Genomic DNA, 12,082 nt, shown 5'->3' with positions numbered 1-12,082 from the left:
TCCCACAAGATCTCCTCCCTGAATTTCATTGTCCATAGAGATATATCTACCGACTATCAACTGCAGATACTATACCAATCTTGGTCGTTACCTCATCCGACTTTACTGTAATCCGTGGCATCACAGACCTTTCCAACTCAAGGTGTCAACTTCCATGTTAATTTCCTCTATGCAATCAATGATTTCCAATGTGAATCACCCGTTAGTTCCCACTAGGGCCTTGGTTTCAAGGTTATTTCTCTATGGGTGACCAAACACTTAACTCTTTATACTAGTGGATGCACTACTATTCCATAGGTGTCATAACCACACCCTAATGTGACCTTGAATACCCTTGAAGAAATCGAAGCTTACTCTTTCTGGAGGCTTACCTGTAACCCTTCAATGGAGTGGTCATTCACGTTCTGCTCTAACTGGGAGTAGACCAACACATCCCTAATCAATCTAAATATGGCTTGTCCATGTCATTCTTGTACTCTCTCTACTTATCGAACTTACCTATGTCATTGAAGCATTAGTCAGTTAAGAACCTTCACTAATAATCCATCACATCCTACTTGGGGCAAGAAGTAATTCGTAAAATGTCTCTTTCCTTGATCCTCAACTGGTAATAACCAGATTGAAGGTCAATTCCTGAGAACATTGTCTTATCTTGCAACGGAGCAATTGAACCCTTCATTCTTAACAAGTGGTGTCGACGTGTCCCATGATGAGATGCTCCGTCTAATCAATCCTCAAATCAAATACTTCTTCAGTTGAACCATTAATTATTTCTGCTGAGCTATATCGTTCTTCATGATGTCCTTGATACCGATCCTATCCGTACCTTAATCTCGTAGCGTACTCAACGATTCTTTGTGCACCCATTTGAAACCTTATTGGCCATCCAATTTTTATTCGGTTTAACTAATATATTCCAAGTGGTACCTACCACAATATCTAGGCATCCCGTAGACGCAACGAAGTCCTTTTCTTTTAAATCTAGATGTCACCATCATCTCTTGCAATCCATGGTTGTCCCTTATTTAACAGATTAATCCATACTCAGGATCATATCAAAATCCTTATATGACGAGCTCAATCAATTCTACTGTAAACCTTTTACCAATAGTACTCTAACCCTTCTCTGGGAAGTGACCAATTTTCCCGGGAGGCACTAAAATCTCACACCCCATGGCGTGAAAACCATTAGTATGTGCCACAAATCTATGTCTCTTCTAGGGGATACGTAGCACCAAACTCACTTAGCCCAATTTAAAACTAGGAACGAGAATTAGAGATCCAACCGGTCGCTTTTGAGGGACTAGCCTCGGGCTCTGGCTATATCAAGGTGGACCAGTTCTCCCTTCTTTAATCTCAGGAAATCCTTGTTGACGTGCCCAATCATTCCACATAGAAAATATGCCTTCACTTGGTGTCCTCCCAGATGGCGTCTCCCGCACCTAGCACATATCAGATAACTTCACCAGGCCTCATTGCCGCCTTGGCGGCCATCATGTAAATTATAACCCCTCCTATCAGGACCAGGAGTAGTAGAACTATCAGGGGTCCTTCTTTTCTAGTTACTGGGCATCTGCCCCTACCTTGTTTGTGAACTCTTGTTTGTGCTTATTGGATCTTTTGATTCATTCGTTAAGGTCTTTTGATTTAATGAGGCTAGTGACTTTTGCTTTGGAGATTCAATATCATGAATGGCTGGGAACATGATTTTATAATAATGGAATCCATGCTTTCCTAACGAATCGAATATTGTTTCCCTTAAGGGTTGATTCTGGAACTGAATAGTTATTGAGCTCAAATCTATAATTTAATTATAGATTAATTATTCGCTAGTGAATTAATGGTACTTAAAGAACAAGAGGAAATTAGAAGGGTACAATGGTAATTTTGACCAACTCTAATTAATGAACAAATAAATGGACAAAACTACATTTACTAATTATATCAATGGACTACAAGAGAAAAGTCTTTAAATATAATTCTATAAATACTTAGAGTGCAATTCCATATTTATAGTGGAGTAATCATGGAATTAATAAATAAGATTATTGAATTGACGAGTTTAATTAATAGTCTGGTTTATTGGAGCTTCGTATTATAGGTCCATGGTCCCCAGGTCACCTCTATCCTCTATCCTACACTGTGTCAAGGATAAGGATGTCACAAGAAAGATTAAAAGAGAGAGAAGGACTTAATTGCAAATGAATTAATTTTTCAGGGCAATGAAATAACTGTGATGATTATGGGCAATTGATTAATTGTTAATTAATTAGCTAATATTATTTTATTTGAAAAAAATTATATTAAAATAAATATTAATCATGTTTGGATTAATATTTGGGAGAGTTTAATTATTATCTTATAAAAAATAATTATTTAAAACTGATAGTTTTTTAAGATAAAGTTGATTTTGAATTAACTATTATTTATTTTGGGATAAATATCTTATCTTAAAATTAATTAAACAAACAAATGAGAAAATCATGGATAGTTATAGTGGTACACGCCACTCACCGTATTTGATAGTGAGTGACACCACACACATAATCCCATTATTGGGATTTGAATTTTGAATTTCAAATTAATTTGTTTATATACTTATTTTAATTGTTCTTTTTTAAATATGATTTAAATTAAATAATTGAAATAGGTTGTAACTGATCAATTTTATGTTAATTAAATAAAGATGAATTAAAATAGTTTAATTATCTTTATAATTAGCTAAGTCAGTTATTTCTAGGTTATTTGACTCTCTCAAAAGAAAGAAACAATAGAATTTTCTATACCTGAAATTCTAGAAGTTTCTATAGTCTCTCTCTTCTCAAACCTTTATAGATCTCATGTGCTAAGTACATCTAGAGAGCCTAAAATCAACTTGTGAATCCTACGTGTCCACACACATCCTTGTGTATTAGAGGAACGACTTAGAAGACTAAGGTGTGAGCTTTCATAAGGATTGGAAGATCGTTGATTTCACTAAAAGACTCAAGGACACTTGATAGGCTCGAGAAGTAATCTCTATTCATTGTATGTGTTATTTAATATATCTATACTTGTATGATCTTGTCTGGTATTAATGATTTTTTTTTTAAAATCCTTCCCTATACATTCCGTTGCGTATTTTGATATTTTTCTAATTTAATACCAACACATTTCTCTACTATTTTGTATCTCTCTGTGATTCTTTTCTTCCTAACATTTCATGAAACTACTTCAACTTATTTGGTAAATACCTAATTAACAAGTATCTAACATATTAGCATCATTTGTGTGAAGATTTCCAAGAAGTCTTTCCTTTTTAAGAAAGCCTTCGGAGAAGAAGAATCCAAGCTCAATAATGGTGAGGAGGTTATCACGGCTTCAAGACATGGAGGAACTTCAAGACCTTACAGATGTAAGGATCCTTTTAGATGATACTTAGCTTCATGCCACATGAGGGGAACTAACTTACTCATACATAGAAGTTGTTACACAAGAGAACCCTCATACCAACGAGATTACTGCTCCCATAGAACAAGATAACCCACTTCGCCATCTATTTTTATTGTTCCACTATTTGACAACATGGAAAAAAAAACATTGTTCAAGAAGGCACAATGGGTGCACTCGGTGAGCTCGAGTTCTTGAACTTAAAGTCGAGATGCAAAGATATAAGAGTTATGCATGAGGAACATGCAACTTGAGACTACATTGGAAAATATGCAAAAATTCTTTAACTACATACTCCAAGTTAAAAATGACATACCTTTACCAGTGAGAAAGCCTTAGAAACCAAAGCTCAGAGGTCAAGCTTGCAAGAAAGAACCAACAAGAGAAATCATGAAATGAATGGACCTTGGGAAGACTCTGGCATCAAGGAGTTGAAGCCCCAAGGACCTGAGCTCGCAAACCACAAGCTGGTCGAGAATGACAGAATGAGTACCCATATAAGGTTGCTTAAGTGAACGACCCCCTTGGGTAGACAGCAAAGTCAAAATGGAATATTTGTAGGAGTACCCCCTCAACCTCACCAACGCAAAGAGGACAAGGCAATCAAAGAACCTCGTGAGACCTAACATAAAGAGAGGAATAAAACCCCTTTAGTTGAGGTTGCATGCCAAAAAGAACTAGATGATGAAGGCTAGAATGGTGTCCCTAACTCACGAAAAAGGCCTTAACAAATTTGATGATGAATCCTCATTCACTAATGATATACAAGCCGAGACATTACTACCCAAATTCACAGAGCCCTATATGACTCTTTATGATAGAACCATTGATCCCTACATCAAACTAAATCCTTTGATAACCTAGAGAGAATAAAAATGTAACGTCCTACTAAACCAGTACCGTTACACTGTGTATTTAAAGTAGTGCTTAACTTGTTAAACTAGTCATTTGAACTTAAAATGTGTAATTAAAACCAACTCAAGGATTAGGCATTAAAAATTTTGTTCAAAGAATAATCATTGCGTTAAAAAAGTTTAAGTTTGTACACGGGATCCCAAAAGAGTTTGTAAACTGATACAGATACAAAATGAATACAAAAGGTTGGCCTAGGTGACAAATGCAGGGTTTAACCCTAGTTCCAATAAGTAATCTCGGCAATGGTGGTCGAGTACGCTGCATATGTACACTTTGCCCCTGAAGCTCTCCAACTCATGGCTGGTCCAGCTTCTCATTGCCCTTACCTGCACCACGTAGCACCTGTGAGCCAAGGCTCAGCAAGAAAACATAAACATGCTCATAAACAAATATTCAACCAATTAGAGATCATAAATAGCATGCTTAGCAGTTATAACCAATACTCAGACATGCATTCAATCCATTTAAGCGGCCATAGAGCCACACATGTGCCCATTGCACTATTTCCTTTGGAAACGACTATAGAGAAGGTCAGGCATGAACCACGCTCTATGTTCCAAGCGGCTATAAAGCTGTACAAGCATATATAACGCTTCCGGGTTGGCCCAGCCATAGTGGCTTATGTTCTGCACGCTATGGCCTAATGGTCATGGAACATTAAAGCGTCAGGTACGGTGGGCCAGCTCTGAGGTTGATTATACAAAGGATAGGGCACAGGCCCCCGGGGTGACTCATTAGTCCCATATCCTAGGGCGTTAGGCCCCAGTATGACTTATTAATCATTTATTTAGGGCAGTGGGCCCCGTTATGACATGGTAGTCATTTATTTGTAATTGTATGCATGCATGAGTAGGTTACTACTGCTGGGCATGCTAGATATGCATCTGGAATCTGTATTTACTGTTCATGCATATAGTTAAGTTTTATTGTTGAGCCTCGCCTCATGGGTGCTATGTGGTGTAGGTAAGGGGAAATGGAAGCTGGGCCAGCCATGAGTTTGAGAGCTTCGGTGGGGGCGTGTACATATGCGGTTGCTCAACCACCACGACCTGGGTTATCTCAGAGGAACTAGGGTTGTAACATTTATTTTTCCACTTAGGCCGACTGGTTGTAACTTTTGACTTGTATATAACCTTTTAAACATCTGTTTATATTATTTTGGGATCCTATGTATGTACTAAAATTTTAAATGAAAAGTCAACATTTCCTTTTGACAAAAAATTTTAACCCTAACCTTTATCACTAACATTAGTTACACGTTTATAACCAAAGATACTTGATTAGCAAATCTGGCACTATTTTAAATACACAGTGTAACGTGAATAAAAAATTCATTGATAGTACCAAGGCTAAGGAAGTAGGGTTACAGGTAAGGTTGCAGAAGGGATAAGTTTCGATTTCTCAAGAGGATATTCAAGGTCACGTTATGAGAAGTGATGGGATCATGTATGAGGTAATTAAGATAGAATTCATAAGGAAATTGCTAAAGGAACACCTTAGGGGTGAGAAGCACAGTAAGACCAGTAAGACACATCTTCACGTTATACATTGAAGCATCTTCGAGGACGACCATACGTTGACTGAAGTACCATAAGAACCTAAAGTTTGTTTGAATGGATAGTTGCGTACCAGATTTTTAGAAGTTAGAATAAAGGTTGGTTAGCACGCTATGGTATTAGAATATGCATGTGATGGACTGATACAAGAGGATGACATGATGGACATTGTTCTTGCTTAAAACATGAAATTACAGTGCGGTGCGTCAAGGACTATGGTGCACCCGTGTGTAGACTAAAAGGGTGATTGTTCGTGTTTCATGGTAGATGAAGGAATAAGAACCTAGATGTTCTACATGGGGCATTGAGTTGACAGTAATGCCAGATAGCCACGGTTAGGGTGAGGTGACAACACTTATGGAAAAAAAGTATGTACACTAGCATGGAAGTTAAAGCATTTTGTCACCCATAGGGGCTTGACCATGAGACAAAGGCGCTAGTGGGAACTAGGGAAGGACCCACATTGGAATCCTTAGTACTTAGTGAAGACTAATGTGGAGGCTGACACCTTAAGTGGGAAAATTCCATGCCAATTGTATGATTCGCCATGGACTATAGCAAAGTCAGATGAGGTAATGACCTAAATTGGAATAGAATCTGTGATTGATAGTTGGTAGATATACCTCTATGAGCAATGAAATACATAACGAAGATCTTGTAGGAATGGTTAAGAATCCTACCATTTTAGCATGGATAAGTTAAGGTATAAGGATCGGAGGAGTGATCTGATGGATGCTGGTGACGAGGGGGAGATTCTAGACGAGTCTTATGCTACCCCTTATAATTGTTGTCTCCATGAAGTTTGAATGGGTGTTAAAACCAAAATTTGTATACCGGGAGGTGCACTGCCTAATTCTTCTAGTAAGTAAGGGATGATGATCAGAAGCCAGAAAAGCTATTTTGACTCTAGGGTATCCTGGAGTTAGTATGGAGAAATATATAGTTATAGACCATAAAGGTGGGATTACCTTAGATTGCAGGTAAGATGAGTGGACACGAGAAGTTGTGACTCAATGAATTAGGTCAACACACCATGGTTTGTGTGAGCGGGATATCATAGAAATGCGTATGTGCAAAGGGAGGTTGTATGTCTCCATGGAGCACCGAAGTCGATAGCGTCGGATTGAGACCCATTACTTCCTAGGTACTGAAGAGGGTCGTAGAGGGCGATGAGTATAAGAATTGGGATTTAGAATTATTGGTTACCTTCAGATAGACTGACAATCTAAAGGAATAACTCAGACTTTTAAGAGTTTTATCTCAAATGTGTAAGTTCTCGAGACATTGAGGTAAGTACGGTCCCTTGATTGTATTGTTACGGTGAATAATGCCACTCAACGACTATAGCGAGGCAAGGAACGAGGAATACTCGTTCTGAGAGGTGAAAGAAAGTCAAGAAGTGTCCTGGTTCAGAATCAGTTCGGGGGAACTGATGAGGTATTTAAGGATTGATAGGGCAGGAGAGTCGACTTTATTTATAGGTGCTGACGGTGAGAACTCGTCAACGAAGTTGAGTTGGAAAAATTATCAAATCAAGATCGTTAATCGGAAAGCTGTAAAAACCTGAACAATAACTCAAGAACAATGATAGAACAATAATGGAGAATTCAGTCTTTCATTCACACTCAAACCTCTGCTACAGTAAAATTTCCAACCCCCTTTTAGGTGGTCTTAGAGTTCATTTTATAGTAGGCTCTAATGGCCTTAGGTACATAGTGGTACATATGTACTATGTATGGGGAGTGGCTTCAGAGGTCGTGGTCGTACATCCCGTACAGGAGCAGGTGTCAGGAGGATGTCTCCACTACTTGTCTGTACCCATGTCTGATGCCTGGTGGCAGGCGTAGTGGTGCAGGTGGTAGTGGTGTCGACTCTGACTCTTGGCATTCCCACTACTTGTCTGGTAGGGGTACCATATCCGTACTCTGACTTCTTTAGGTTTGTAGGTACATTCCATATTATATTCATGCATGTACCTTTCCCCTTATGAGTGTTCTCACCTCCAAGGCCATGGGGCGAGGCCGTGGGGCCGAGTGTATGGGCGAGGCCATGGGGCCGAGGCCATGAGCGAGGCCATGGGGCCGAGGGCATGGGTGAGGCCGTGGGGCCGAGTGCCATGGGGCCGAGTGCATGGGGCGAGGCCATGGGCGAGGCCATGGGGCGAGGCCATGGGGCCGAGTGCATGGGTGAGGCCATGGGCGAGGCCATGGGGCCGAGGGCATGGGTGAGGCCGTGGAGGAGGCCCTGGGGTGAGGCCATGGGGCCGAGTGCATGGGTGAGGCCATGGGGCAAGGCCATGGGGTGAGGCCATGGGGCCGAGGCCATTGGCGAGGCCATGGGGCGAGGCCATGGGCGAGGCCATGGGTGAGGCCGTGGGGCAAGGCCGTGGGGCCGAGTGCGTGGGTGAGATGGGTCTCGCGAGGCTACGGAGCCTTGGCACCTATGCCTTGCCAACATGGGCCACTTGGCATCGACTCCATGATAAGCGAACCCAGACTCGTGTTGTGATGGCGCGATGGCTTCCCAAGACGACGGTGGCCTAAGGGCCTTGCCTCGGCCTCATACTTTCTCTTGATGAGATTATGAGCATCAACAATAGGACATAAGAGTTCTCAAATTTAAACATGGGAACGTGGAGCTCCAGAATTGGAGACTTTGTGTTTCTCGAAGGATGGGGGACTAAAAAGGATAAGATAGTTTGGGAAAGAAATAAGAGTTTTGACTCTAGATTTGATTGACTTGTGAGATCCTAACCAGGATTAGGCGAGGGGCCTACAGATTAGCTTTACCCCAGCATGGGTAGAGGCTCATAAGGTGTTACTAGTGCCAATGTTAAGGAGAGGGGTGTTGAGTACTACCCCCGATTAGGTGAAGAAACCCTAGAATTTTAGTGGGATTTATTGTGCAAGGAAAAGCCAGTTGAATTCTGGATAGATGAGATAAAGTCTTACGGAATAAGGTTGTCACTCTAGTGAGGGTGTTACTAAGAGATAGCAAGGCAAATAACTAGACTTTGAAGTTATAGTCAGATTCACGGGATTAATATCTCGAGATGTTTGAATAAATTTCGAGGACAAAATTTCAATAAGGAGGGGATAGTTGTAACGTCCCAAATTAGCTACTAAGGCTGACTGCCTTGAGGGCATAATTGGATTTATATGCGGAATTAATCGAATAAATGTGTGACTATGTGGCAAACATGATTTATATGATAATATGAATATATATATATATGCATGTTTATGTGTATTAAATATGTATGTGGACCCGTTCTTGTTTATAAGGACATATTTGTAATTTTGGCCCATTGAGGGCATAAATGTGATTATATGTGTTAAATGATTGAGACCACATTATTATGTAGATATATTTGCAGTATTCGACTTGAGGCGATCCTAGTGAGCGGATTAGCAGAATAGTCACAACGGGGTCTAATACCCGGCTCGGGGTGAGCTTAGGGGTATTTTGGGGACTGAGTGCGTATTTGGGATTTATTGGGTAACAGACAATTATTTGGTGATTAGTTGGACACGTCGGGATTTATTGGGAATTTATAAGACAAATTGAGGATTAGCAGGAATTGGGGCTAATGACCGTTTTGCCCTTGGGGCCATTAAGGAATAAGTTATGCTTAAGAGGAATTTTGGTCTAGTGTCAAGAGTGGACTTGACCTTAGGCACTAGTAGCCTGTAGAAACTTAAGGAAACAAGGCCAGAATATCTTAGGCACTAGTAGCCTGTAGAAACTTAAGGAAACAAGGACAGAATATCTTAGGCACTAGTAGCCTGTAGAAACTTAAGGAAACAATGCCAGAATAACTCTCTCTCTCTCTCTCTCTAAGTTTGGTTCTCCCCCTCTCCCTTGAGGCAATTGGGTGTTTCCTTGAGCTTTGAGGAGGAAATCTCAGGGATGAGGGTTTGGAAGTGCTCATAAAGCTGGGATGTAAAGGAGTGCAACTGAGGGTTTGAATTTGTCTAGCTAAGGGTTACCATTAAGGCTCGGGATTGAGAATCGTGCTCGGACCACTCTACACCTCTGGCTCGAGGTAAGAAAACTGCACCCGAGTTGTGAATGGGGATTAGACCCCTGTTAATGAATATATTATAATTGTGAATATATATGTATTTGAGAATATCTGGATATGCCTGCTTGTATATGCTGCCTTCGATTGCTTGTTGTGCAATGTGTATTTGTGATTATATCTGTTTTAAAGGCCGGCCTAAGGGCGCTGGGGGCTGATAGCAAGCGTGCAGAACGCAGCCCAGCCTAAACGTGCCGGGGTCGGCTATAAGACAAGAGGACTCGGCCTAAGGGCGTCGGGCCTGAACATTATTCAATAAACATGAGTGTTGTTTGCACTTAACTAATTGTATTGATTGACGAGCTTGGTTTATGCATTTGATTGAGCTGAATATTACTGTTAAGATGGTTGCTTATAGCTTGTTGTTGATTGAATTTATTGATTTAAGTTTACTACTTTTATATTGTTGCCCAATTGTGCATGCTAATTTAAGTTTTCTTGCTGAGCCTTGGCTCACGAGTGCTATGTGGTGCAGGTAAGGGAAAGGGAAAACCGGACCAATCATGAGTTGGAGAGCTTCAAGGGTGGTGTGTACATATGCAACCTACTCAATCAACACTACCGGGGTAGTCTGGGAGAAGCTAGGGTTGAACCCTGTTTTGCTGCTTAGGACGGTTAATTTGTATTCTATTTGTCTTTTATCAATCTGTAACCATTTTTGGGATCTCGTGTATAAACTTAATATTTTTAATGAACAATAATCACTTTGTTGACCAAATTTTTAATACTTGACCTTGACTTAGTCTTTAATTACACATTGAAGTCCAAACGACTTGCTTAGCGGGTTAAGCACTATTTTAAACACATAGTGTAATGGTCTTGGCTAACCAGGGCGTTACATTTAGAGCTTGGCCCGGTTATAGTACACAATTATTACTATGTTGAGAATGTTTTATTAAACATGTTAATTGCGCTGTGTTTACCTGTGTTATGTAATAACTGCTTGTCTGTATATCTGATTGGGATGCTCAACTTATAAGTTGAGGATTCATCTGTGTTATCTAATGAAGAGATTGGCTTAATAGTCAAGGACATATCTGTTTCAAAAGGCTCGACTTATCAGTCGAAGGTTAAAAGACTTGACTTATCAGTCGAAGGTTAAAAGACTCGACTTATCAATCAAATGTTTAAGACTCAACTTATCAGTCGAAGGTTAAAAGACTTGACTTATTAGTCGAAGGTTAAAAGACTTAACTTATCAGTCGAAGTTTAATAGATTCAACTTATCAGTCAAAGGTTTAGGGACTCGGCTGATAAGTCGAGGCTTTAAAGGCTCGACTTAGGAGTTGAGGGTGGCAATAGCATGCTAAACAATGTTTGATAGGGTTAAGCCAACCCAGAAGCGAGATATACGCTTGAACGCCCCTAGGGTCGTCTGGAATGTTAAGCATTAGACCTGCTTGGCCAGCTCTAAGGCTGGTTATATGATAAATTAGGCAATAGGCCCTAGTATGACTCTACAGTCACTTATCTGGATTGATTGCATGCATGAGTAGAGTTATTACAGTTAAGCATGCTAATTATGAATATGTGATCTGGTAATGTATTTCTTATAAGCATGATTATGTTTTCTTGCTAAGCCACGACTCACGGGTGCTAAATGGTGCAGGTAAAGGAAAGGAAAGATGAACCAACCATGAGTTGGAGAGCTTCAGAGGCAGAGTGTACATATGCGGCCTACTTGACCGCCATGGCTGAGGTGATCAGTTGGAACTAGGATTGGACCCTGGTTTGCCACCTAGGTTGACTTTTGTATACATTTTTGTGTTTGTAACCGTTTTAAACTATGTTGCGATCCCATGTATTGAAGTCAAACTCTTTTAATGAAATGGTTGACTTTTGACCAAAAATTTTAGTACCTAAGCCTGTGATTTTTTTTAATTATAATGTTTAAATCCAAATGACTCATTTAGCAAGTTAATCACTATTTAAATTACATATTGTAACTGTCCTGGATTAGGAGGATGTTACAACGAAGGTCTTTATTTGTTCAAGACATGTAATTTTGGTTGGGCTATGGGCTAGAGCTATTGAGCTTTGGCTCGAAAGTGATACCCAACCAACTCGCTTGTAATTTTGTGTGTATCATTTTCGAGCCAAA

Source organism: Humulus lupulus, chromosome 2 (assembly GCF_963169125.1).
Source record: "Humulus lupulus chromosome 2, drHumLupu1.1, whole genome shotgun sequence".
NCBI lineage: Eukaryota > Viridiplantae > Streptophyta > Magnoliopsida > Rosales > Cannabaceae > Humulus > Humulus lupulus.
Note: the sequence above shows the minus strand (reverse complement) of the source record.